Source organism: Diadema antillarum, unplaced genomic scaffold (genome assembly GCF_040938485.1).
Source record: "Diadema antillarum isolate AM-2024a unplaced genomic scaffold, OU_Dant_1.0 seq00001565_RagTag, whole genome shotgun sequence".
Classification (NCBI taxonomy): domain Eukaryota; kingdom Metazoa; phylum Echinodermata; class Echinoidea; order Diadematoida; family Diadematidae; genus Diadema; species Diadema antillarum.
In genome coordinates this window covers 440,879-468,334 of record NW_027272288.1, presented here as the reverse complement: position 1 = coordinate 468,334, position 27,456 = coordinate 440,879, and the positions used below count along the sequence as shown (strand labels likewise).

The following is a 27,456-nucleotide window of genomic DNA, read 5'->3' as shown; positions in this document are numbered from 1 at the left end:
CATTAGGTTTACACATAATGCTTCCCATCACAGAAAACAAAACATCACAATTGGTCATTCCACAACTATATTTTTGTCCAATGGCTGAGTGGTAGTTGACTGGAATGTGTACTACTGGTATCAACTTATTGCAAACGAGTCTCAAAGGGGAATTCCAGACAATTTTCATAATTTACATCATGTACATAAATCGATAGTGCGCCATTTTAATACAGGTTTGTGGAATCTTTATTGTGGTCCTTGAGCAGATATAAAAATTCGCTATTTAGAAACACCCAAAAGAAATTATATTAAAGAAGAATGATGACATAAGAGGCTTACATATTTCAGTAATCTAGAAATGTAATTTGATCAAGCTGGTTATGTCATCAAGTCATCATCCTTGTTTATTGTGATTTTTTTTTTCAGATCTATTTTGAACACATTCTTATTCCTCATCATATTCACTATAAATTCTGAAAATCTGTACCCGGTACAACCAATTTATCATGTTCACAAGCTACAGTCTGAAACCATCTGTAAGTCTCCGTAATATCAAACTGACTTTACATGCAGATGCCATGTTACCTGATGGTTTCAATATAACCCTATACTAGTAAACATGAGACAGAGACTCTGCCCAACTGATTGTATGTGTAAGATAACTTTAAGCTGACCTTACTCAAGCCCCACATGACGTGAGTCTTGCTCTTATTGGGGAGCTGGTCGGGGTTAAAGCCCCAGAGGCTGGAGTGGGGTGTGTGTCCGGGTCGTAGATGCTACACACGTACACCTCGTCAACAACACAGTGCAGGTCATGCCTGGGGTAAAGATCACAGGTGGAAGAAAGATTAACTTGTTGCCCTCCACACATTGCAGACAGCTAGTTCAAAGATACTCTGTATGCATAATCAGGCTCGTAACTAAGGGAGTTCAGGGGGTTTCGCGGACCCCCTGTTTGCCAGCAGCCCCCCCCCCCCCCCATAAAAGAAATTTAAAAAATGAGTTGCGAACCCCCCGTTAACAAACAAAACAAAACAAAATAAGACAAGACAAAAAAACAAACAGACAAAACTGTGCTGAAGCTCTTTGTTTGTTTGTTTGTCAGCTGAATAAACCTTTTTCTAATTCTGAACCCCCCACCCCCATAAAAATCCTAGTTACGGGCCTGCATAATGTGCTTACTAGCAGAAAACTCTGACATGTCCATATATATGCTGTATACTCCTGAGTTTGAGCTGTGACTAGAAGAGAGGTACTTGTAAACACAAATGGTATTTGGTTTATTCAGCCTTTATCTTGAAAGAAAAGGAAAGATAGACAAACCTGCTCATATAATACAATTTGGATGAATAGCTGTCTTGAAGTATAAATTGTAAGTCTTTTAGAGATTACAGAGGAAACAAGGGGAAAAACATGAGAATTGCTCTGTCATGTTAGGTTTCTTAATATATCTGAGTGTAATTCAGAGAAAAAATAAATTAAGACTTCAGACCTGCTAAAACTCACTTTTTTTTTCTTTTTTTTTTTTAACAGGAGGGTCTTGTTCTCTCTGCCCTCTTAATAACAAGGTTCTACATTATAACTTGGGTGTTGATTTACCAAATATGTGAGAAAGATGGATACTGTCACTCTGTTCAGTAGCCAGTGTGATGGAGGAATTCAATAAACTGTGAGAAGAATATTATGATAGAACTAGAGTGGCACTCTGAGAACACAGACTTCTGCGAAGCATGCAGCTTATTTCCACCACTGATCTTGTTCTTCCATAGAGATATCAGTGATTTCCACCCATTTATGTGCTGAAAGTTGCCCGATTTCCCAATTGAAGCCTTTGTTACGTCATAAACCCTCAGTTGCATGGCACGTCTCACCCTAGCAGCAACTAGAGCACGCCCTTAAGTGCGCGCATGCAAACCTCAAATATGTGCAGCCTGAACTCCCAAGTTCATTGATCCTACCTGCAAAAAAAAAAAAAAAAATCCTTCATAAATTCCCCCAAAATTCTCGGATCACTACCAAAATTTAATCATCTGTTACTTGTACCATTCTAAACCTTTCCTGCAGGTTCCATCCAAATCCGCTAACACTTTTTGAGTTATTTTGCACACGGACAAACTAACTAACAAACGAACGAACAAACCAACAGTAACAAAAACATAACCTCCTCCCTTGGCGGAGGTAAAAAGTAACAATGAAATCTATTTGTACCTCTTGCAGAACTGAAGACACATCAGTACCTGTTCTTGTGGGAAGACCGTCCCCAGTGGATTGTACGGATTAGTGAGGAACAGGGCCTTCACGCTGTGACCCTTAAAAGGAAACAGGAAACGGGAAGAAAAAAAAAGTAAAGTACAGCTGCACTGACCATAACAACAATCACTTGTAGGCATGTCGGTAAGAAGATTAAGGTACAAAATGTCGGACCTAATTCATTGTAGACAGGAGTTCTGTGTAGGAGGCCAAAAAGTGATCAAAAAATCTACTGATGCATAGTAAACATTATATTTGGAAGGGCAAAAGTATAATTTGGCATGTGATAGAAAAATTGAACATACTAGGCATACTGCACTTAATCAGTTTTTAAGAGCAAGATATTTTTCAATAAGAAAATAAACAAAAAACAAGGAAAAGTAGAAATTACACGGTGCGTAAAATATGTCCCCGCCGGAAGTAGCATTTAGTAGCAAAATGTACAATATAGGTAAAAAGATCAAGGTCAAAGGTGAAAGAAGTCAAGGGTCAAAATTCTATGTAGAAGTTTTGAAGCCCTCACCTAGTGCCATCACATAAAGCAAACGGAATCGAAATCGGGTTAGAAATGGCGAAGGAGTAGCATTTTGTAGCCAATGTACAATATAGGTAAAAAAAATCAAGGTCAAAGGTCAAAGAAGTCAAAGGTCAAAATTCTGTGTAGAAGTTTTGAAGCCCTCACCTAGTGCCATCACATAAAGCAAACGGAATCGAAATCGGGTTAGAAATGGCGAAGGAGTAGCATTTGGTAGCAAAATGTACAATACAGGTCAAAAATCAAGGTCAAAGGTCAAAGAAGTCAAAGGTCAAAATTCTGTGTAGAAATTTTGAAGCCCTCACTTAGAGCCATCACTTAAAGCAAACGGAATTGAAATCGGGTAACAAATGGCGAAGGGGTAGCATTTTGTAGCAAAATGTAAAATATAGGTCAAAAATCAAGGTCAAAGGTCAAAGAAGTCAAAGGTCAAAATTCTGTGTAGCAGTTTTGAAGCCCTCACCTAGTGCCATCACATAAAGCAAACGGAATCGAAATCGGGTTAGAAATGGCGAAGGAGTAGCATTTTGTAGGCAATGTACAATATAGGTCAAAAATCAAGGTCAAAGGTCAAAGAAGTCAAAGGTCAAAATTCTGTGTAGAAGTTTTGAAGCCCTCACCTAGTGCCATCATATAAAGCAAACGGAATCAAAATCGGGTTAGAAATGGCGAAGGAGTAGCATTTTGAAGCAAAATGTACAATATAGGTCAAAGGTCAAGGTCAAAGGTCACAACTGAAATTCTGTATAGAAGTTTCAAAGCTCCCATGTAGTGCTATCATATAAAGCAAACAGAATCAAAATCGGGTTAGAAATGGCGAAGGAGTAGCATTTTGAACATTTTGATCACACACGGACGCACGGACAGACGGACACACGGACACACGGACACACAGACACACACACGTACGGAGCCCGTTTCATAGTCCCCTGCTCGAACTCGTTCGGCGGGGACAAAAACACAACAACAACCATACATAAGTTGCATATCTGGTGTTACATACTCTTTAATAGCTATCAGCAAAATGTTGCTTGAAGATTGCATTTGAAACATTAGCTTAAGTCATAATGAGGTCCTGTCTTGTACACTTGCTTTCAGATGAAGAAATCATGTCTGTCACCTTCTAGTGCGCTGGCTGCATGGGTACGTGATTACATACTGTACATGTATGGTACTTCAAAAAAATTTGAAATGAATAGTCGATATTAACATACATGAAGGATTTCTGATTTAATGATGTGCATACCTCTGCCTTGGCTCTTTTCAAAGCATCTTCCAACAATTCTACCGTAAGCTCAAATGGCTCAGTGCCACTCACTCCAGGCTGTAGGGGAACACAATCACAATCATTAATGAAAAAAAAAAGACAAATAATAATATTTCATACATAGGCCTACTTGTACATGTATATCCTACATTGAGAGCTACAAATGTACTAATCAAAATTAAGGATTTCAAGATGACAGGATATAATAGTCATTTTCTGTCACTGAGGAATCAATAATTCCTCTAGAGTCACAAAAAAGTGCATGATATATTTGCTTTACACCCTCAGTCACCAATGATCTTTTGAAATGAAATTATAAGTCATTTTCATCATATGAAAACATTCCCCCAGCTTTGTTTGTACAGCACAGATGGTCATGCAGTGTCCCCATATGCCTGCAGTGGACATGATTATACGAAGTGGTCTATGAGGCCGGTATCGATAGCACATTACAAACACAATTGATGACTATGCAATGAACATATGACATCACAGTTTATATCTTGTCTTCAACATAGCATTAAACAATTTATGTGTGGTCACATGATACTATGTCGACCAATCAGTGTTTACAGAGGCAAATCCAGAAATTCCGTAAAGAGGGGGTGCCTGTACAAGATTAAAAGGGGGAGGGTGGCACACGCACCCCCCATTTTTTCTGTTTATTTCTTTGTTTCAACAAAAGAATAAAGGGGGCATACCCAATGCACTCCCCTTGGATCCGCCACTGGTATTTAGGATGTCATTAAAGAAGGATTTTAATATACATTCCATCTACTGCACTCCCAGTTGTCCTATACAAATCTTAAAAATGGCAACTAAACACAAAAATATAACTGTGTGCTAATATGAAAAATAATACCAGGGCTGCCAACACTGGAAACTAGTTGATAGTGAGACTCCCATAGGCCAACGCTATAATTTAGGAGTCAAAATGAGTGAGATCAATAGAAATGCATGCAAATGAAATAAAGTTTTAGAGTGAGAAAGGACCAAAATGTGTGAGTCTCACGCTCAATGCGTTAGAGTTGGCAGCCCTGTAAAATACACATGGCATACTGTATTTACAAATAATGTATAGAGGAATACAGATACGTGCTATAATGTATGCTCTTGCACTAAGCTAGCGTTTGCACATAACTCTATGTAGGATGTCAACTAAGCCCACAGATCATTCATATTATTTACCTTACTGTTGAGAGGCAATGGATATGTCTTCACGTTGGGCATGAAGAGAAAATCTCGCGGAATCGCTCCGTAGAGTGGGCTTGGGGTTAGAATCGTATCTGGATAGGAAGGCAAGAAACAATTGGGAGAGATATAGAGCAAAATGTACAGCTGGTTTGTTTGCTTGTTTGTCTTGGGGGCAATGATTGACTGCAAAATTGACTTTCCATTTTCAAATAATGATTGGCATAATTGCAGAATTTAATTTTGGGGGAAATAATTGGTATATAAAAAGAATGACTAAAAATGGTAAAATGACTAGAAATGATTGATAAAGAATGATTGCAGAATTGATTTTTTTTTTGGGGGGGGGTGGGGACACTTAGTAGAGAATGGCTGCAAATGGGTGTTTTGGAAATGATTGGTGAAAAATAGCTGCGAAATTGTGTAATTTCTTATTCAAAAATTGTTAGAGAATGACTGCAATTTTTGTGTGTATTTTTTCATAAAGGAAAATGATAAATACATGTAAATAAATCTGCAAATTGATTATTTATGGAAATGATTGCCAGAAAATGACCATAAAATTGATTTTTTTAAAAAAAATTGGTAGATGATGACTGCAAAATTGATTTTTTTGGGAGGAAATGATTGGTTGCGAATGACTGCAAAACATATATTTAAAAAAAATTATTGTTATAATCGGTACAGAATGACTGCAAAATCAATTTACTTTTCCAATGATTGGGAGAGAATGCCTGTAAAATTGATTTTCTTTTTCAATGATTGGTAAAGAAGGAAAATGGATTTAATTTGGAAATGTTTGGTCGGGAATAATAGCAAAATTACTTTCTTAAAGGGGATGGCTAGTAACTGATCAGTGGGAATCAGTGGGAATGCTGGAGGATGATTGTTCCAATCCTTGTGGGATTCATTTAAGAGTACACTATGTATCTATTCTTGCGTGAAAATTATTTGCTTCAGAATGGTCTCATATTCAAGTAATGTGCAGTTTAATGTTTCCAGGTAAGCGTCCCTGGTCAGTGACGGGGCATTAATCTGCACATTACTTGAATATGAGACCGTTCTGAAGCAAATAATTTTCACACAACAGTAGATATATAATGTACTCTTAAATAAATCCCACAAGGATTGGAACAATCATCCCTCAGCATTCGCATTGATTCCCACTGATCGGTTACTAGCCATCCCCTTTAAAAAAAAAATGGCAAGAAAGACTGCAAAACTGGTTTTTCAAGGAAATGACAAGTAGAGTGCAATAACTACTTGCTTTCTTCTGAACACAAAGAGTAGAGGATGACTGCAATGTTTTATTTTCTTTGGATATTTTTTTATTTATATTTTTTTGTTTATTAATTTTTCTTTTTTTTTTTGGGGGGGGGGTGAGGAAGGAGGGGAAGCTTTTGAAGTGACCACGAACATGACATCTTAGGAAGCCCTTAAATGCCTATGACAAATCTGGGTTGTCTCTAGAGATTGCAATTAATGACAATGATAATAATGATAATAAAAATAACAATAACAGTAATAGTAATAGTAATAGTGCTACTAGTATTAGTGGTAGTAGTAATAATAATAATAATAATATACCACTACTACTATAAATACTCAATAATAATAATATGAATTTATATTACACTCAACTCACTCTGTAGAGTGCTCAAAGCACATACATTTACTCTTGTCTTTGAATACATTATTTACAATGAACATAAATATTCTCATCCTCCTGGGTACCCATTTATACTCCTGGCTGGAGAGCAGCAATGTGGATAAAGTGCCTTGCTGAATGAAGGGAAAAACAAGTCGGGCTTCGTTGGGCTTGAACCCACAAACCTATTAAATCACGCTCATGTTGATTCATAGACGTGCACTCTTATCCACTTTGCCATCACATCTTCACAATTCCTCTGTTTTACAACAATTACCTCCATCGTTACACAGCACGTAACCCATCATACAAATCAGTGATGTTACTCCACCTGCGATGCAGAACTATCAAAAGAGAAAAAAACAATACTTCATTAAAAATTTGCATTTGTAGCAAAATGGGAGCAAGATTCAATGAAAAGATTTGAAATATGAGTGAACAACTTGGGAGCAGACAGAAATACAGATTCATGGTTCTTGAAATTGCTGAATGTGCATTTACAAGATAAAAATACAAAGAAGAAGCGAAGCTGAGAGGTTCATTGGTATAGGTGAGACAAATATATTGGTGGGTGGCATATACATGTATGCCTATTGAAACTTATATTTTGACAGGTCATCATAAGTACACACATACACTCGGAAGGGTTAAAGTACAAAGTAGTCAACAAACACAGTTGCAGGACAGGTACTTTAAACCAGTAGGTCACACTATTATGACATCACACAAATCAGATCTGCAATAATGTGTGTTTTGAATTCTTGGGCTTGTCCTCATCAAACGTGTATTGTGTTAACAATACCATTTCACCTACACTAGGCCTATGCATCACCAGAGTGCAATACTTCAAGTGGTCAAATATAATGAGCATAAGCTGACATACATGTAAAAGACTTGTGATTATCACTTTTCATCTTCCACTTGAGTACATGATAGCATTGTGCTGTCTAAATTTTATATATTATGCAAAAGTTATCAGAATGCAAGGAAAATCATCTTTCAACCATCAAGGAACAATACTACAACATTTTAAAACATTTTTCAGTGTCTGAAGTGTGCATGCACAGAAGCAACTAGCATGTGGGCATGACAAGCATCAATGCATAGTAGCTGTACATGTACTATAAGCATGGGTCCCACTGCATGAAAAGTGATGTACATTGTAATATTACAATAGCAAAACTTGCTGGGATGGCAATTGTCATGGTAACAAGAATCCAGCTTCCTGATTGGCTGTTGCTATGGGAATTGCCATTCCAGCAAGAGTTGATATCCTAGAATATTTTAAGAAATGGGGCCCAAATCTCAGAAGAGAGAGTTAAAAACTTTATAATTCAAGCCAGTTCGCAATTAGCTCCTGTGTACACTAGTAGGCCTACATGTACCAATGACGTTTATTTTTTCTTGGTTGAATAGGCACTTGTGAAAGCAGAATAATGCATGAGCTTGCCCAATATAACAATTTATAGAATTCATGTTCAAACAAAGAATAAACTTAATTGCTGCTGGGGCACGTGAAAATCAAAATTGGGCAAGTGTTTCGGAACGAGTGGGCAAGGAAAAAGTTTTGAAGCCACTTTTTTTTACTTTTCCCTTTACACCCAAAGAAGTCAACCATACAGAAGCCCAGAAGATACTGACTGGGTGATGCTACGTATGCTTTAGTTTGATTGCAGCAACTTTCCAACACCTATAGTGAAGAAACGGCAGTGTCAAATCAACAAGTGTCGATCATTCAAATGAGTGTGTTCTATCATTCGAGCCCTTGACTTTCCAGTGACTTTCATATCATTTTCCTAAACTTTCTCTTTGGACAAGTAAAATTCATGTTCAGGCAAGTGTTCTGCAACCATTTGAAAATCTACATGTCTGACCAGGCAACTGAAGTGGTAAAAAAAGTTAATGTAGCACCATGCAACATGCCACCCAGGAAAGGAAAGCCTCACTGTAACAAGGTCATTGTAACTGCCAATTTCAACTGTTGTGACCAGTACTGCCTTTAACAAGCAGAAATGGTACCTCATTGGAAAAACTAAAAAAAGGATCGAGACCAGGGCCCCGTTTACATCAAAAGATAAATCGATAACATATTCCTTTACCACACAGGCTGCCATATGAGAGAAATAAACTATAACTCTTCATAAAGCAGGACCTAGCCAAATACAGAAAGTGGATACTAGTAATCTGGAAAGCCAATTGATTCACCTTGTTAAAAGTGGTACTTCATTGTAAATGTGCTAAAAAAAAAAGGAGAGACCAACAAATTGGCCTACAGTACCATGTATAATCAAATCCATTGTCAGGGCTGCCCAATTCACCTTGTTAAAAGCAGCACCTAAGCAGTTTTGTTAGCTCAATGTCACAGGGATATTTTGTACAATGTAAAAATGTTAAGAGTACTGTATAATAAAACTAAATGGTCCTGTTACTTGTTACCATCAGCTCAAACCTTGTCAGGGTCTAACGGTTCGGGGGTGGCCAGCTCTTGGGTTAAGAACTCTGCAATGGCACTCCGTAGCCGGGGTATGCCTAGCCTTCCAGGGGTGTATGGTAGCATGGAGGCGTCCCACTGCTTTAGGGATGACTGGTTCAGCTATAGGCAATGGCCATGACAACAGAAGCAAATTGTTATACTTTGATGTATAAAAATGACATAAGAACACAAATAATGCATCTATCAATGTGTGTACACTGGTGGTGTATATCTTACAAAATGCATTCATGTGTTCATTTACAAATTTTACATAAATGTATCACCTAATAGAATCATACAGTGCACCTACAAACAACGTAATGCACACAAGTGTAATTGTACATATGGTGCATACAGCTTGTGTATTGTATGTACTGCATGCATTATACATCACCCACAATTTACGTTTCATAATGACCTGGTCAACACATTTCCGATTGTGTGGCATTGCCTTCCTGTTGGACTGAGGCACATTGCTACACCTCCAAGTGTGTGCTGATCTACATTGTACAACTACAATTGCAGGTCTAGTTTGGATGGCAAATGCCTCTAGAGGAACGTAGGGTTTAAAAAAAGACTATTAAAAAATACACATTTTACTGACAGATGTCACTAAAGTTAATGGTATCATCACATTTTGGGGAAATTGCAATTTAACACATAAATTTGTGGCGCAATTACATGGTAAGACAAAGGTCATGACCAAAAAGATTCCTCCCTGCTTCATCTTTGAACCTCAATGATTTATGTCACCTCATATGCCTTCAGTTCTTTATAGAATTTATCAATACTTAACTATGTACATTGTAGATATTGATGATATTGTACCTTTTCAATGACCACATCTGCAATTGCACCATTATGAGCTGTACATAAGTTGATTATTCCCTGAAAGGAATCAAAAAGAGATGACAAAATATACAGAACACGACAGAAATAATAACTTACAATACATGTTATAAAATAAGAATCTATTCTGATGAAAAACAAAGAACTCACAGGAAACATATTGTGTAACATCTGCCCATGTGTGACTGTGTATCGAATTACACCACAAAAAAAAAAGAAAAAAAGAGATGCAGGCCTATTTAAAGAAGTGAAATGGGTCAACCTAGTCAATCTCAGAATTTTTAATTTTCTGAAAAAGCAAACTTATTCTTCTCCTTCACTATCCTAATAATCTAGTCAAAAACATATGAGAAACTGCATTTCAACCAGTTTTTTCTAGAACACTTATTTTGTAGAATACAGCTGTAGGTGATTACAAATTGTAGGTAGGCCTTTGTACATATATACATCTTAGAGGCCCCTTTTCATTTCATAAAATTCCTTCCCATACCCTTCCCTTTTAAGTTTCTCTAAACATAATTTTTGAAAGGACAATGGGTACTACACTTTTAAAAGTTGGTATTAGTAATGGATAATGTGTTGATCAGAGCCCAAAGAATTTCAGCTTAATCCGATAATCCTTTCATTGTTTTGCTTTGAAGTTTTACATCTTTTTTTTTTATCCCATTCATTGCACACACACTCATATCAGGCACTTAAATATAATCTATACTTTAGACCTTCTTTTCTCAGTACAGAAATTTCCTGAGTGTTGATACATGCTTTAGTTCCAATATTTATACAGCAGAAGAGTCCACCTGTCGGAGAATTGACTTTATACATCATTTTCAGAATCTGTCCTTAATCAAAAATCCATGTCTGGCAACTTTCTTGTTGGTTTTATGATGCAGGGTCACAAATACCCATCTCCCTATTACCCTTTCTCCCCCCCCCCCCCCCCCCCCACCCCCCAATAATCATGCTATAGAGATCCAGAAATTGATAGGAAACCATGCGGGCCAACTCTCGGGCATGAAAGGGGAAAAACAGCATATTACATTATAGAATCCAATATTTTAAATTATACATCAAGATTCAAGATTCAAAATTCAAATCATTTTTCATATAGGACAAGTTCACCTTCATAGACATGTGGGCTGAGTGAATGCATCAATATTAGTAGAACATAATTATCAATGAGAGTTTGAGGAAAATCGGACAATTCAAAAGTTATGAATTTTTGAAGTTTCTGCTCAGTCACGGCTGGATGAGAAGACTACTATAGCTTGTGATGTCATATGAGTACAACTAGATAAAGAAAGTAATTATAAAGAAAATTCAAGATATTCTCACTTTTCTCACATAATAAAAGAACACTTGACTTCTCTCTTTCAGAAGTCAGGGGGAATAATATTACCTGTAACATTGAAGTCAGTAACAAGTCAAAGAAATGTGCACTTTATTCAAAAAGTCAAGTTTTGTGAAATTCTCTTTTTATTTTCCTTACATCGTTGCGCGCATGTGACATCATACATTGCAGTAGTCTTCTCCTCCAGCAGTGACTGCACAGATATTTTAAAAATTCATAACTTTTGAACGGACTGTCGGATTTTCCCCAAACTTATAATGATGTGTTCTACCGGTACGGTACTAATATTGTTGCCTTCACTCAATCCACATGATATGAAGGTGAACTAGTCCTTGGATATTGTCATGCACTCAGGCATAAAACTCAACTCAACAGTCTCTAGACATTCTAGTAAATGGAAATAGAACAGTATATCAAAGTCAATGACAAATACCAGGTACACGTTGAGAAAAAAAAATACTCAACTCAGTACCCATGTGCACTTGGTCCCTGCACATGTGTGTTCCAAACAATTTCTCTTCCAATTTCTCTTCCAAACAATTCTGATATACTGTTCAGTATCAAAGTATTTTAAGTTCATAGTTTGAAGTGGAACCATGTTAACATGTTTGTGAATCAAGAGAAAACTTTTTAAAATTTCCTGACATTTTGTGTAGAAAATGAATGGAAAGTTGTCCACAAGTTCCATCCTGGGTTGCTTTATCAGCCTCTACGATTCATTATTTTATTCAAAGAGCTGGCTTTTCTATTCCTTGTTTGATTAAAAAGCTCAAATCTGCTCCAAATAATATATTGTCAAGCAATTACATAAGAGAAACTTTGTCTGGAAGTATTGGTTGGTTATCTTTAATCATGATCACTCAAAAATTTTTTTTTTTTTGGTTAATGCTCACAAGGAGGGTCCCTGCATCCCAATCCCACACCCAAGAGATCACACTTTTTTTTTCTTTTCTTTTTTAAATATTTGTATATTACTGGTATGTAGTATCACACTTCTTTTTTTTTCTTTTTCAAATACTTGTATATTACTGGTATGTTGTATTCTCATTGATTTTGCATCTTGAATGAATTGTCGTAAGTTCACACTATAATTCACCTTATAAACAAATGCACAAACCTTCTCAACATTATGGAATTAAGAAAAAAATTTCAGCACTTTTTGCCAAAAAGAAAGAAAGAAAAAATAATCACTGGATGGAAAGGAATACTCAATGAATTCCATCAAGGACAGAACTGAGTATTTCAAGCATTTGCAGCATGTGCAAAGAAAAGAGAGAAAAATATGCCTTCAACCGATCTTCCATGAAGGTCACACCAAAACCTGGAACTTGTGAAACATGTACCTATACCAGGGCTCGACACTAATGGTGGCCTGGTGGCCCGGGGCCACCAAAAACTCACTTCGGGCCACCAAAATTTCAAAAATGAAGAATTTGGTGGCCCGATTGGGCCACCAAAAAAGGCCGGATGTTTGCCTTTGGGCCACCAAAAATAATAGTTAGTGTGGAGTCCTGCCTATAGAGTGAACATCTTTGCTACCCTGACATGCTCTGCTTGAGAACTTACCATTGGGTTGTCAGTTTCGTGATAAGGATTTTTGTCGATGTCGAGGAAAATATCGCGCAATTCCATCTTGAAGTTTCCCCAGCGATGGGCGCGGGCAGACACACTCCCTTCCTCCATCGCAGATTCGTCCATACAATTCTGGAGGAATAATGTATAGGGCCTACATATAGATATATGGTGCAATCAAAAGAGCTATTATTGGTCGGATTAATGTGTAATATGTGACCGTGCATCACAAAACGAACAAAAAGTCGCACCCCTTGATTTTACATGAGGACTCAAAAACGGTGAAATAGGGCAACTGAGTCAATCTTGAGTTTTTCATATTTTCTGAAAGAGCTATCCTTCATCTATTTTATTCTTACGTTTGGGATCATAACATGAATGGGGAAAGTGTGCTTTGAGCAGTTTTTCTACAACCGTTTTTTGGGGGGAGAGTAGAATGATCAGCTATGTCTTAGAGGCCCCCTTTCATTTCTTGAAATCCTTTTCATACTCTTCACTTTCAAGTCTAATTAACTTTTAAAAGGATAGTGCTACTGCTTTGAAAGTTGGCATGAATTATGGTCAGAATGTGTGAATAGAGCATACTTAATTTCAGCTTAATTGAGGACGGACTGATTTTGCTACAACACGCATTTTCCATAGACACCTGCCCGAGTATACTCGGGACTCGTCCTCAACGGGTTAATCTGATAATTTTATCATGGTTGTCGCTCCGGTTGTTTACAACCTGTGTTTTGTCTCTCATCACACAGCTTTCCAGTATTTAGATAGGTTAGGGGAATCCATTTGAATTGAGTTATCAAAATACATCATTTTACAGCTTAGACTCTGCTCTTTCAGAATCTACCCTTAACTAAAATTTCACATCTGGCGACTTTTTGTGTTTTGTGGTGCAGGGTCACATAACTAAATCCAATAGATGGGATGAAATACTAAAATGTAATAGTGAAAACAATCTCATGAAAAAAGGGTAATGGATTGGTACAAAAAAAAAAAGACAGTCTTATAGAAAAGTAGCTACACTACAATGTAGAAAGACCTATTTTTTTCTCCATACTGCTCTCAGTACTTGTCTAGTAATATATGACATATCATAAAAGTATGCAAAAAAAATAAAATTTTCATGCTAGCAACTGTGATTTGAAGTTTTAACTAAAGCATGTCAGTCAAGATCTCTTGTAAAGTACCACGTCCATCAAGATATGCCTACTTCCAAGCAAAGAATTTTCACAATCTGTATGAAAATTACATCTAAGACATGTGTTAACAGAATAACGCTACAATAGCCCTTCGCAATTAAGGAGAGAATACTGAATGACCTTTGATCATGTAAACAGTGGCTTTATTCATGATGATCAACAGTAGTGCCAGTCACAGATATAATGCAATAAACACTAGTTGGCGCTATTGCGCTTTAACCACCAGTAGTATACATACAGGTACATGTCTAAATAACAATACACTGGCGTAATCACTTCTTAAGTTGGATCAAAATAATAAATGAAACAATTCAACTTCGTTTTTTAATCAAAACTTCAAAACGAATCCAGCAAGGTACACTGTATGACCACACATATACTCAAACATCCTAACAAAATTAAACTAAGGCTGCCTGACGAATAAAACTAAATCCTTTCACGACGTAACACTTTCACCTACAGACATAATGATCTGTTTGAGCTAACTCCAGACAAAAAGGAACAGCTAGAACTGTACGCCTTGTACCACATCCTCTCCCAAAAATACGAGCAACGATATGTTGTCACTACACATATAAACCGAAACCTAACTTATGAACTTTCCTTTCTTATCATGGACCTATAGAAGAACTTATATGCATTGTGCATGTTAACAAACAATATCCAAATCCTTGCAGTAACCCTACTGCGTACTGCATCTTTCCTGTCTTGAACAGTAAAGTAACGAAAAACTTTTATATATACTAGGCACATTGGGAAGACAATAACCAAAACCTTGCAGTAACACAGCAGCGTACTTATCTTATAGAATTGAGTAAGAGGTTAAAAATTATACAAAACAGTTTTAGATATCACTGACACAGGGCATGGGATGCTGATAGACGCAGACTGCAAACTTGACCGATCAGAAATATTAAAACATATGCTGTCAAGGTATGTGTACATAGTACGAACGAGGTACGGTACATACAATTACAATATATACAGCGTAGCATAATTTAACATTCATAAACACAATGGCTAATGTGTGATGAAATGTAAACCATCTGCAGAACAGATGCTATAGATACCACACTGAGGTCCATGACGTTGAAGGAGGGCATGTATCACATGAAAATTATGGCCAGCATGCCAGAAGGCTCTTGTCTTGCCTCAACATAGTGACAAGACAGATTGGTGGATTAACAAAGTTGTCACATATGCAAGTATAATATCTACCACAACAACAGAAAAAAACTTACAATGCATAACTACACATGAGAAAAGGTATGTATTACCATGCTGCTGTACAGAGAGCCTTGCATACAATAGCATTACTGACCTTTTGAAACTAGATAGCAGAACACTGTAATATGTACTCTACAAAGTGAGAAACAACAGAGCATATACATGTAGATCTATTTTAGTATAGTCAGTGAGATAAGATGGAATACGGTGGCTACGTTGAGGATATCCCCTGTTAGGGGAGGGCATAGCTAGAGTACTGGCAGGCATTGATGGGGCTGCCAGAGATACAGGTTCACCGTGTGGAGTGGAAAGCTCATGTGGGATATCAGGAGGTTCGGGGGGTCTGGGTTCAGGGGGCACCGTCATGACATCAAGGGAATTCAAAGGGGGTAGGTCCTATACAGTCATTAGACGCTGTCGAGAGATCAGGAGGATCTGGCATGGAATGGGAATGGTCCGTCATCAAGGTGAGGGGCTGAGTACTCTCGTCATCGCACTCCTGAGGCTGATACTGCTGCAACGGAAGAGGAGGAAAGTCTGAAGGAACTTTCAGACAATCGGAAGGTCGCACACAGTATGAAGTAGAGCGTAGCTGGTTGCCGATAAACTTGCGGCTATTGCACCACTCATTCTCAACAGTACAAACAAGGTAGTGATGTCGAGACTGGGTCTTGGATCGATCTGTTTGAAGATAGACAAGATCACCAACCTGAATGTCAGTGTCTGGCAAGGGGGGTGGACGTGTGGAAGCCTTCGACTTGACACTAGGACCATGATTAGCAAGACGTCTGTTGTGCTGAGCTATGATGACGTCTTTGTCATTCACAGGAATTTGCTCACTAGTGAATTTGATCACGTTGAGTCCACAATTCCTGAGCAGAGAGGTTGTTACCACGGAGTCGACTGTTGAGGCGGTTCGTAGCTAAGGCTAGTGCAAGGGGGGTAACCAGGCCACCATGGGGGTCGTCACGAAGGAGCTCATCCTCTAGCTCACAAACAGCTTTTTCGGAGACGGGATTCTTGTTAACATTTTTGGCATGACCTAGCTCTATCGTAATCCCTTGCCTATGGAGGACCTGGTCATCTCGGAGGGCTGCAAAACCTGGGGCTGAATCTGTGCGCACTACAGCAAGAGGACCCTCTAGTGGCCGGAGAGGTGGGCATAACTGGAGTAGAGCATCACGCAGGGCCTCTGTGCATTCATCTTGGGTAAGGAGACTTGATGTGTGTATATGATGTGATGGTCTCTCTGAGGACAAAGATGAGCTGTCGAGCGCGTTTTATGACATCTGCCCCAAAGGATACACCCACCACGCTTGGCAGATCACATGTGGTCTAGCTGGGGTGTTGCAGCATGGGGGACATTCCGAAGAGAAAGACAACCATGGCAACCCTGGCTGACTTGTGGAATAGCTGCATCTAGGTCCAAGGCAAAGAAATACTGAGAAACCACCTGTCTGAGCTGGTGTGGGGTAGGGTGACTCAGTTGGAGATGGAGAGCAGTAAGGATGCCAGGAAGCACCTTGCGTGGAATGACAATACGCTCTTGCCGTGGCTGAAATGCACGTTCCTGTCGGACGACAAGAAGGCCATCCCCAGCTATAGTAGCAACTTGAAGATAGCACTTCACATCATGAATATCCGTCAGCTTCTTCGATGGGTGGGTACCCTGTTTGAGGTGAGCATGCGCACAGCGGAGGTCTGGACACTCTGACTGAATCTGCCCCCATCCATTGCGGGATGTAAATGGAATGCGTGTACAGCCAGACAGAACATCTTCTATGGTACTGCGATGAACAGCAGCACCCTCCAACTGGGTGATAAACGAGCACAATTGACACTTGGACTCATGGCAGGGAGGAGCATTTCTACTGGCAAAGTCTGCAGGGACATTTGCAGAGCCAGCCAGATGGCGAATGGACACCTGGTTTCTGCTCACATTTGTTAGGAATGTGGAAACCCTTGGACTAGCTGAAAACTCGCCACGACACAGCTTTTCATATGCCTGAAGACATGGTTTGCTGTCAGAGAGGATACACACAGGGTGATGTGATTGAATGATGTGATTGAATGATATCCGGGCTGAAATGTTTGGTGGCGGTGGCAATAGACAGCGCCACAACCTCACAGGGGAGCCAGGTAACCTGGCAACCATGCAGTTTAGCACTAAAGAAGCCAGCAACAAGAGGCTTCTGATCTCGTGTCAGGTACATTGTTGCACCAAGGCCATCCACAACTGGTAAGAGGGGCATGGGAGTGTGATGGTTCGTGAGGACTGAATGGCAGACTGAGCCTTGGTGAAGGCATCATGCAACTCATCTGTCCAGTGGATACGGTCTTGTGATTTGAAGCCAGCAATGGAGTCATCAAGGGGGCTCAAGTATGCAGCACAACTGGGGTGCACACGAGCAAGCATCTTGTACGCACCAATGAAAGATCTCGTACCTTTCACTGTACATAGTGGGAGGAGAGCAGGTTGACAATGTTGTCATCCTGTGTGGACTCGCGTGAAGGGTTCCTTCCGACCATACCCACCCAAGGATAGTGGTAGTGTAGTCTTGGGACATACTGTAGTCTTGGTCGGGGATAGGTGGAGGCCATTGGCAGCAAGGGCCTGTAGCACCAGAGACCAATTCTGTAACAGGGCTTGCGGTGTGTCAGCACCACAGTACAAGTCATCTGCCAACTTGACAACGATACCTTCAACCAACAAGTCCCCAAGTACTCGACACATCAATTCCTCCAAGGCAGTCTCAGAACCTGGCATTCCCATTGCACAACAGGTATCTATAGACATGAATACCTCGGAAGGGTGTAGCCACACCACAGTATTTCATTGACTCCTGGGAGAGAGGTATTTGAAAGAAAGCACTGGCAAGGTCGGATGGCACAAGATATTTCCACTGACCAATCTTAAGTGATGTGGAATTAACATCTGGTACGACTAAAGGCTGAGGCTTGGAATAGCGATAGCTTGGAATAGCCCTTGAATGACGAAGTGAACACTCCATCATATTTGGCGTGGAGTGCCTGGAAGGCACGCCCTGTCTGAGAGGGGAGAACCCCATCTGGATCTACAGCCACTGACTCAAAAGATTGACTTGTGGATCGATTCCCAGGAGGCTGGGCAGAGTGTGCCTGCTGATCAGACACAGGTGATTGCAACTGCCCTGTATTTTCCATGCCCATGGGGTTGACCTGGCACAAATGGGAATGGCGGCGAATAACGCAGGGAGCATCAGATAGATTGGGAATGCGGATTCTACACCTGCTATGCTGGGGACCACTTGGGGAACTGGGAAGCAATCCTGCAAGGGGGAGGTAGGAGGGGAGTCTGTGCGCGGCTCTACAGCAAGGATCTCATCAGACTCAAACTGGGGAGGCAACTCAAGCTCAAGGAACTCCCCTGGCCAGAGAGTTGCGGTTATTGCAGGAGCACGGAGAACGTGCACACGTCGCACAGCATGACCAACTTTCAGGGACTCCAACTCTCCCGCTTTCGACGGGAGATCTCCTGCCGAAAACCCATTTTTGCAAAATCTCCCATTTTCCCGCTTGAGATTTAATTTCTCCCGCCCTGGCTCTTTGTCTCCCGTTGGAGAGGATTTTTTACTTATTTCTATCGTATGCTGAAAAAAAAGAAGCCTTAGATAGCACCAGAGAACATCTGGAACCCTAGGAACTTCGCGCTTCGCACACATCAACTCGGAGTCTCCCGTTTGCTAGGGGTTTCAGGCAGGAGAATCTCCAGATCAGAAGGTGTTTTGGGTTGGAGTCTCTGAACTTTGGACTTTCCAGTGGAACCATACACGTACACCGTGCCATGATCCAGTGTAATCTGGCGCTTAGCGGGTCGAAGAGCTACATCATTGCGCTCCATAAATGGAGTCCCAGCGAGGACCTCATCATCAAGATTCTCCATAACTAAGCCCTCAAAATGGAAGACATGTCTATCACGAGAAAAGGTGAGACAAGTTTCACCAACAACCTCCAAGGGGGACGAGCCATCAGATTGGCGAGCTGGCTGGGATGTGGGAGTCACAGTACAACCGAGGGCATACGCTGTGGAGGCACGCAGCATGTTTCCTGTAGCACCACTATCCACAGTGATACAGACAGCATGATGCTTGTAAAAGGCATCAAAGTAAGGGGACTGACGCACTTGCACACGGAGTGTAGAGGAGGGTTCCTCACCATCTACACCAGACTGGGTACCTGGATCAACCTGAAAATCCTGGGGGTCAATGCTATCAGCAAGTATCTCATCATTGTCAAAAATCTTTGCGACTTGGCGGGCTTTAGCCATGTACTGCCTATCAGAGTCAGGGAGATAGGGCCACACACTGAGAAAGTGACTGCTAGGGCAACCAGCCTGAAGGCAGAGGGGGCAGGACTTAGCAGGCTTGGCACGGGATCGACTTTGAAATTGAGGTTGGGGATGCCAAGGAGTAGACTGACTACGACTGCGCGGGGGAAAGGCAGCAGCATGCATGGCTCTAGAACATTCAACTGACTCGAGGAGACTGGTAAGGGCTTGAGAAATCTCAGGCTTGAGAGAAGCAAGGGTACGTGAACGGAGATCTGTACCATATCTTTGCTTGACTATTTGTGGGAGATCAGGATGTAACAACTGGAGCCAATGCAGCACTATGAAGTTTTCGATAGTTGGCGTAAGCTCTTCATCTTCCTTGATGGGCTCACTGTGGTGATTCTCCCACCTGAGGTCAGAAGGTTATCCTCTACAAAGGCAAGTACAGTGTATCCTTTAATACAGGTCTTCAGGTCTTTCATCGGTTTCTAACTTGATGTCAGAAAAATCAATGAAATGAGCTCCTGTTGACTGAAAGCCATAGTGAAGGCGAATTGTTGACCAAATGTCATTGAGTGAGGTAGAATTGCGCACTATGCATTTCCTGGCAATCACAGGAGGGCAATTCCACGGTAACTGACGTTACACGTAAGGATTTTCATAAAATTGTTTATGTTGTAGTTCTGTGAATGAAAGCACCCAGGGCTTGTAATTAGCATTGATGAATGAGTTCATGAGAATGAAGAAATAGGTGGAAAAATTTTCTCTCAAACTGCATTTCTTATCACATAGCAAGTGAAAATGTGTCGGTAACTGACGTTACGGAAAAAGGATATGGGAAATTATGGTATAGATTTAAATGGAAATATCTCATGTCCCTGACTTCTAAACTTTATGTGTTTAATATGGCAATACACCTAGGTTCTTAGGAACAGGTGTGCAAAATAATGTGCACTTTAGATATTTCCTTTTAGCACCATGCCAATTTTAGTGAAGGCATGACGGTAACTGACGTTACTCTTACATTTGCCATAGGGTTTACACACGGAAAATCATGATTAGGAACAGTTTTGTGATATTTTATAATTCTGACCTTTCAGAGTGATTTGTTTGATATGGAATCATACCTTGGTTCATCAATTACAAATACCCAAATGAAATGAAACATAAGTCCATTTTCTTTATGTTTTATGAAAACTTAAAGGTAAACATGTCAGTAACTGACGTTACGTAACTGACGTTACACATACTTTTGCTATGGGGTTTACAAAGAACTAATTTATTTAACAGGTTATTATACTGCTGCAATAATATACCAGTAACAATCCCAGGCATTTACTTAGCAACAAATTAAAACAATATCTATAGACAAAAATGGGGTGGGGCCCTTAGGGGGCAAGTCCCCCCCCCCCCTGCCATAGCACAGTTGAGCAAAAATAATGTAATTATTGCACATGAGAGGATATTTCTTGACATTTGTCTGAAGATTGAATGCTTATTCAACAGTTATGATTACACAGAGCCATTTAGATTCAGCAGTTAAAAGTATAAATATTGACCTAACAAAGGTTTTTTTTTTTTTTTTTTTTTTTGATGAAAGGAAAGTTTCTATCTAGAGTACCCCACCCATAATGCCCTGCAGTACTACACAAAACACAGATGTTTTTGTGTGTGATGAAAAATATCTTTCAGGTCATGGGGAAAAAACACATGTATACAAATAAAAATATTCATAGGGGTATATGTATGAAATCTACTGTGATATATTCTTTCTTCTTTTCTTTATTTTACTCCTTCTCCCTCAAGGCATTGTTAGGGCCACAAATAAAAAAAGAATGATCTCCATTAACAATAATGATTTCAATGAATAGTGTTACACCTTTAATATTTTTTCTGTGAAGAAGAAACATGCTTTTTTGGGCATTATTTGTTTATTCCTTGCTTGAAGGAATGTAATTGTTTTTCTTTTCCTTTTCACTGGTATATCAAGGCTTGCAAATACATCCCAGATACCAAGAAATAGAACTTTGCACCGAAATAATTCTAAGATCAATATAAACAAATCTTCCTGTACATAATTATCATGTATTACAAAAATGTCCCTGCATGAATGAAATAAAGTAATCAACAAATATGAACAGTTTTTTTTATTTTACCCTAGAATCACCTCTCACTTTGAGCAACATCAGTGTTAAATGTTGAGCAACATCAATGTTAGTTTCAAACAGTAATGACAGTACATGCCTTATGTCAGGCCTGCTTATGTACCATTTCAAGATGTGCCATATTAACTACACCACACATTTAAGTGCAAGCAAAGAAATATATCTGTTCCTGCATTTGCCTTGAGGTAGAAACTCCACTAAGCTTCCAGAAAAAAAGAAAAATGCTTGCAAAAGTAGTCATTAGTAAAGATTATAAAACTGTTGGTATACAGCTGTACACAAGATTTTTAATAGAAAAAGGTGGTTACCATGCAACCACATCATTGATTAGGCCTACAAATTTGGTAGCTGTATCATTCCGTGAGTACTATATAGTAATTTGAGTGCATTATATATTGCATGTGGTAAACCTAAACATCCAGATGATTTAACCTTAAACTTGTGCTGAACCGAAAATCAAAAGCTCAAGCACCCCCACCAAAAAAAAATATGACAAATAAATAAGATAAAGTGAACAAAAAAAAAAATGTATCCATGGACATACAGTGTACCATGGTGATGACATCATTCCCTATCAAAGGGATTGCTGCTCTTTGTTGATAACCTTCGACTTCCCAGATGTATTGAAATGGCCTAAAGTCAAAAAATTTGCCTAAGTTATAATAACTGTCATGGTAACTGACGTTACATACTGGTATATGACGTTTCGGTAACTGACGTTACACATTTTGATGTGTTCATTTTGACTCTCCAGTATGCCAAGTATCCTTATTTCTGGTATTGAAAGGAAGGCATATGGGCATACATTAGAAATCCTAAGTTACATCATACAGCTCACTTTCTTCGATGAATAAAGTTTAAAATTCCTTGTTTTTGGTAACTGACGTTACATCCATCATTGTCAAACTAATTAAAAGTTTTTATCAAATTCTTTAAAGCAACCAGCTTTTTCTTTCTATCGTGTGGTAAAAGACTTATCTGGTAACTGCATGCATATAAAAGATTGTTGTTTAGAGTACTAGTAAAGTGGATATACAGAGGGTAAATTATGAGACAATACACTCTTTCTTACCATTGAGTTATAGGCATATTTTGGCAGCCATTTTGAAAATCAAAATGGCCGCTTTTATTGAAAAACATAATGATTCTTAAAACTTCAACTCAAGTATTGTCTGAAAATGTATGGTGTTTGAAACAAATATCATTTTGAATTTTTGGCATCTGTGTCCTACATACCGTGGAATTGCCCAGGACAGAAATTTGCAATCTGGCCAAGCATAAGATTAAGCATGACAGCCTTTTGTTGAGCCGTCTTGCGAGATTCTGACGGGACAGAGCTATTGTCATCAAGAAAACCTCTATTTGGATTTGCCTATGTCACTGACTCGACACCGAGAAACGGTCTGCCTCCCCACGGAAGAAAGCAGTAACTGCATATCCGCTGAGCTGAGATAATGTGATTTTGTGTTTTTTGCAGATTCTTTAAAAACACAGAAACACTCGAAAATAATTTTGTGATATGATTATGCACCATACCTAGTTGTCTAACAAAACCTAGGAAAAAATTGTGTTTCCGTTATTTTTTAAATGTTATTTAGGAAAATGTAGTTACTGCGGTGACTCACCCTTGATTCTGGGTAGTTTCCCCACGGAAAAAAGCAGTAACTGCACTCGGTCTACAGATGGCCAGGAGTCTGCTGTTTTCCCCATGGAAAAAAGCAGTAACTGCACATGTCACATGACCATAGTGAGGAGAATTGTTACCACCATCAGCTTATAAAGTTCTTCTACTTTCTGGTTAGTCCAAATCTATAAGATGTAGGACCTAACGTTAGACCTAGACTCGGTCTTGTCGCTTGTACTCTATCTAGGAATAAATGGTATTTTGTGCAACACAACAGTGAGTCAGTAAGGTAATTGAAGTGAATGGTCTGGTACGCGGTAGACCTAGCGTTAGATGATCTACAAGTAACTACTAGACTAGAACCTCTAGTGTATACTAGATCTAGTGCTCATCTCCATTCAAAATTTCTACTCATATTTTCAGCTCACCTTGATTTTCTGGTTCCTCTGCAATTCATGATAGATTTGCAGGCATGCCTGGACTGCAGAAAATTTTCAGTCACTGTGTGACTGCATGGTTGGCACTGTCACTCAGACTGTACTGTACTGTGCAAGTGATGACTAGAATGTACTGTGATGTGATGAATTCTGCAGTTACTGCTGCAGTGTATGACATGTTGTAGGCATGCTGCAAAATTTATGCGCGCATGCAGTACGCGTATTCTGCACTCTGAGTGCGCTCAGTATGTTAGCTTTGCTAGTCTCCAGAAAGAGACTTTTTTTTCTACAACTTGTCATAATGATTCCCTGCGGGCAGAGTCAAGTTACTGGTGAAACAATCTTTTTATATCTACTCCCCTAAATTAATGAAGAAACTGCTGTTTATGTTGTTTTAGAAAATTGATAGAATTTGAAAAAAAAAGTATTAGGAAAAAATGTGCAGGCAGGACTACAGAGTCTGAATTATTAGACTAAATTGTTAGTTACTGCTTTCTTCCGTAGGTTTTGTTGGTTACAGGTACTGCTTTCTTCCGTGGGGAAACTTGAAAAGTTGAATCGACTGGATGCAGTTCTACTGCTTTTTGCAAAAGTGAAAAAATTGCATTTTTGGTCAATCTTAATTTTTTTTTTCAAAACTGACTTATTCACATTTAAGAGCATTGGGTAAACTATTCATTTTCCCAAAAAAAGTACAAATTCATAAAAATGTCAGTTACTGCTTTTTTCCGTGGGGGGGGGGGGGGGGGGGGGGGCAGCGGTGCAAAGTGGGGATCTAACCGTTAGGTTAAGAGTGTGCAGGAGATTCTGTCTCCACACGTTTATATCCCTGATGTGGAGTTTGTGCAGTATCTCACCAGATCCAGATCCAGATCCAACTTTCGAGAGAGCAGAGTATCACTATCAGCATACCCGTGGTCACTCTATGAAAATCTTCAGCACTCATTGCAGACTTAATCTTAGAAGCAGTTTTTTTTTCAGCAAACGTACTATCAACACTTGGAATAGTTTACCGGAACAATTGGTCACTGCTTCAAGTTTGAATATCTTCAAAAATGGTATTGACAAATTTTGGGCAAATAAGATAAGCAATTGTGTCTGACACCCACGCACGCTGCACACAATGTTAAAGTCTAACGTGTTACTGCATCGAAGACGCTTTCGACCAGGAGAATCTACAGGACATCCTCAACTCCCGTACAACGAAGGCGAAAGGTGAAAGGTGAATGAGGTGATAGTCTCTATCTTGCCCAGGCACCATTGTTTGTTTGGGCACCTTGGGCATAGCACACGCCATTTTAGAGGTGTGGGACTGTACACTACTGGTACTGCGGCCAACTACAAAGGTACGTGATAAATATAAGTCCTTGTAAAAACTTACATTTACAGTGGACCTGGCTGTTTATTTCAGAGGCGTGCAAGATTTCACTTAGGCTGTGGGTAGTGATCCAGCGCTGTCACCACGCAATTAAGGAGAGAATAGAGTACTGGATGAGATGATCTCTGTCTGATCTTGTGAACAGTGCCTTTATTCGTGATGATCAACAGTAGTGCCAGTCACAGATATAATGCAATAAACACTAGTTGGCGCTATTGCGCTTTAACCACCAGTAGTGACTGGAATAACGCTGGGCAAATTAGTTCAAACAGTTAAAGTGTGAGGAATATATTTTTCTTTAGATATTCATGTTAAAGAAGAAATGAATTATAAAGAAATTTTGAGTAAAATAAAAAGATTGTTGGGATGGTGGAAGCAAAGGGATTTGACCCTCTTTGGGAAAATTCAACTGGTTATTGAAGTATTTGCTATATCTAAATTATTATACGTCTCTTCAATAATGTCAGTACCTTGGTATACCTCGATGTGTTTTCAGAGAGGTGGAAACGATTTGTTTTAATTTTATATGGAATGGTCGCGACAAAATAAAGAGGAACTTACTGTATATGAATTATTTTAATGGGGGATGAAAATGATGAATTTTAGGTATTGTATGGTGTATGCCCAGCGCGTAATGTGGATTAAGAGACTTTTTAGAGGTGATAAGAATATGAAGTGAAACAATTTTTTGAATATGTATTTAAGAAAGTGGGAGGGAGATCAATTTTTCATTGTAATTATGATCTCCGGTTATTAAATATCAAAGCGCCGAATTTGTATTTAGAATTTTTTAGATATTTGGAATTATTTGAAAGGAAAGGATGTTATTGTTAAAGAAACGCACAATGAAAATCAAATTATTTTTAACAACACTCCCATTCCACGTAGAAATTTTTCCTTTAATGAAAAATTATTTAACGCTAATGTTTTTCAAGTTAAACATGTTATTGACGCTGGTGGAAAAATTAGATCAGGGGCGCATTTTATTAGAAAGGGTTTAAACGCAGACGATTTAATCTCTCTTTATGAATTGTACAATAAATTTCCAGCAGAGTTGAAGGTGGCGAGAATTAAAGGGCGAGGGATCATATTTTGAATGATAACCCTGCTAATGTTTTTGAAATTAGTCTTAACATTAACAAAAATGTGTATCCTTTAGTGTCAGTGACTTCAAAAATGATTTACAATATTTTTATTGGTACAATTGAAGATTCTTTCCTTTCCAAACACCCAGAAGTATTAGCTTTAAACATGGATAGATCTGCGACTGCAGTTTGTTTATCTATTCCAAGAATTTCAACACTAGACTGGAAGCTGAGAGAATTCCAGTATAAGCTTCTGCACAATGTTATTTTCTGTAATGATAAACTTCACCAGTTTGGAATAACACATTCAAATCTGTGTTCTTTTTGTAGGGAAGCGGTTGAAACATATGAAGGGTTTGTTCGCAAAAACCGATAAGTCCATTTTTTGAGATTTTGAAGTACGGTCTCTGTCATAAAATACAAAATAATACCTCTTAAATCATTAAATGATATATTGGTCAATACATATAAAGGTACATTTTTGAAGTTATGGTCAAAAGAAGCAAAAATATTTTTTGGAATGAGGTAGGAAATAAACTAACATTTCCTCAGTTTATTAATATAAATTGGCTGGATGTTTTACTTGGATTCAGGGAAAATATCAAACTCAATGCCTTGTTGAATCATGTGTTAATTTTGATTAAGCATATGATTTATACTAATCGTAAAATTGGAAGAGTTCCAATCTGTGAAGAAATATGTAGGGCAATCGCCATCTCAAAACAGTCTGAATATGACAAAGCAACATTTAAGGATAAATCGACATTACACTACGCGAAATGGGAAAATTATACTTCATGAAATACCGGGTTTAACTATTCCATTTTGTTGAGATATATCTTTAGCATTTACCTCAGTTAATCTATTTAGAATGAATTGAATATCCTGTGTTTTCAGCTTTGCCCCCTCTACTTTAT

The 27,456-nt window shown here is 38.9% G+C and overlaps 1 pseudogene; it reads right to left on the bottom strand.

The window, feature by feature from the left end:
• Positions 1-656: 656 nt before the first annotated feature.
• On the bottom strand, positions 657-25,596 carry LOC139710792 (probable inactive 1-aminocyclopropane-1-carboxylate synthase-like protein 2; annotated as a pseudogene).
• Positions 25,597-27,456: the final 1,860 nt, after the last annotated feature.